The sequence below is a fragment of the Cucurbita moschata genome, unplaced genomic scaffold (genome assembly GCF_002738365.1).
Source record: "Cucurbita moschata cultivar Rifu unplaced genomic scaffold, Cmos_1.0 Cmo_Scf00118, whole genome shotgun sequence".
In the NCBI taxonomy this organism is placed as follows: domain Eukaryota; kingdom Viridiplantae; phylum Streptophyta; class Magnoliopsida; order Cucurbitales; family Cucurbitaceae; genus Cucurbita; species Cucurbita moschata.
This window is the reverse complement of record NW_019268634.1, coordinates 186,635-189,100: the sequence shown is the minus strand read 5'-3', so window position 1 is coordinate 189,100 and position 2,466 is coordinate 186,635. Positions and strand designations below refer to the sequence as shown.

Genomic DNA, 2,466 nt, shown 5'->3' with positions numbered 1-2,466 from the left:
TATTTAATTTGTTATTATTTTTGTTCATTTTCACAATTATCGATGCCCCGCATCACCAAACCAAACTATTTGTTATTAATATTTTGATATTTTTTTATTTTCACTATTATTAATGATGGGACATTTAGGGTTTTATGATGTAAAAATAATGGGGATGTAGCTCAGATGGTAGAGCGCTCGCTTTGCATGCGAGAGGTACGGGGATCGATACCCCGCATCTCCAAAAATAAGACTATCTATTATTAAATATATTATTTCTTTTCAATTTTTCCCTATTCATGACATGTTGGGTAGCAATATTTCTTCATTTTCACTATTATTGATGACGGGAAATTTAGGGTTTTATGATGCAAAACTTGTGGGGATGTAGCTCAGATGGTAGAGCGCTCACTTAGCATGTGAGAGGTACGGGGATTGATACCCTGCATCTCCAAAAGGGAGAAGTTATTTTTTTAAGTATGAATTAATTTAACATGTTATGTATAAGGTGGGTACGAGAGAAAAAGAAAAGATACTTACAAAAGGATTATGGAGAAATTATTTTTTTAAGTATGAATTAATTTAACATGTTATGTATAAGGTGGGTACTGAGAGAAAAAGAAAAGATACTTATAAAGGGATTATTATATCATTATGGCTAAGTAATGTCCCACAAGCACATAGAGAGAAAAGGAAATTTGATGAGGAATTTGATGAATTCCTTAAAAGAGATAAGAGCTTATACTACTCATGGAAAGGGAATTGAGCTTATACTACTTGTAGTGGAAAGGGAATTTGATGAATTCCTTAAAAGAGATAAGAGCTCATACTACTTGTAGTGGAGAGGGAATTTGATAAATTCCTTTAAAGAGATAGTAGTTTATACTACTTGTGGAGGGGGAATTTGATGAATTCCTTAAAAGATTCCTCCAAATGATAAGAGCTTATTGGATGGCGGTAGCGTCCCATGCATATGACGGAACTTCTTCACAATTGCAATATCTGACAAATGAATATTGTTGTCATTTATAGCTTCTATCACAATAATATAAAATTTTGGGTCAAAGCCTATATGGGACTGAAAAGACCACCACACGCTTGTAGATTAAATTATATCTACCACCTCTGAAATTTTCCACGGCAAACCTTCCAACAGCTTGCACTTCTTCATCATTGACATCCTTAATTGGAACTAGATTTTAAGGCAAATCTTCTCCACGACTCACTTTGGAACACTTTTATAGATAGTTTCAACAAACTTACTTTGCTCGTGAATACTTTAGAGTTCAATATTTTTAGTTGGAGAACGCTATTCAAATTGATAGGGTCGAATCTTACAACAAAGTCCTCTCTCAAATATGGTTCGTTATTTGATTATTTTCTCTTGAGTGAATTTTAAGTGAAACACATTCTCTACCCAAGTAGTTGCAAGATGCAAGCTTCACACTAAGAGGAATCAAAGTCCCAAGTATCAACGTCCTTTAAGTGTCAATTTTCATTCTCCATCTCAACATAAATAAAACTTATTTTCGTGAAGATATCTATTTATAAAAGTAAAATATTTCAGAGTTAAAAAATAAAAATGAGATATAGATACGAGACATAAATATGATACCAAATAGATATGGTAACTGTTAGGATTAGATTTTATTGAGTTATTTGGATTAGATTTGATCTAGTTATTTGAATTAGATTTGATTTAGTCATTCTTCAATTGGATGAGAGATTTCTCCCAATTCTTCTGATGTTTCCAATTTTTTTTTTCTGTTCCTACAAATTTGGTATCAGAGCCATGCCCTAAACTAGTTAAAACTAGAAGCAACAGTCTTCTAAGTGTGTCATAATAAAAGTATGTCGATGGAGAGTACAGTTGTGCAGTCTGATGGAGGAAGGAGTCAAGGTCGTGGAAGCTTTAGTGGCAGAGGAAGGGGACGAGGTAGACAAACCTTCAACAAGGCCATAGTGGAGTGCTATAACTGTCACAAGCTAGGACATTTTCAATGGGAATCTCAAGCATGGTTGTAACCGAAAAGGGTAATGTACGACTGGAAGTGAATGGAATCATAATGATAATCATAGGAGTGTTCTATGTGCTAGACCTGAAGAACAATTTGTTGAGTAGTGGTAAATTGCAAGCAAAGGGGGTTACCTTTTTGTTTCAAAATGGAACATGCAAGGTGTTTCATCCTGAGAGAGGCTTAATCATGGAGACAAAGATGTCTTTGAATCGAATATTCGTATTGCATGCTATATCTCAGCCTGTAGCAGCCACTCAAACTCAATTGAAACTTATGGGGAGAAGTGGTTCAAGGTCTCTGTCATACACTCACCGCTCCAATTCCTATCGCCATAGTCAGAGAAGCAGAAGGGACCCAAGTCCTTCCCCCTATCATTCCATTACCCATTCCAAGAGAAGCAGCCGTTCAAGTTTCCTCAGCCGCCAATGCAGAAGTAGGTCTTCCTCGTTATCTCCTTTCCCCAAATTGT

General features: G+C 35.4%; 1 non-coding gene across 1 annotated transcript; it reads left to right on the top strand.

Moving 5' to 3' along the window:
• Window positions 1-150: 150 nt before the first annotated feature.
• TRNAA-UGC lies at window positions 151-223 on the top strand. Its single transcript has one exon. It is a non-coding gene; the product is annotated as a tRNA-Ala (tRNA).
• The last annotated feature ends 2,243 nt before the right edge of the window (window positions 224-2,466 follow it).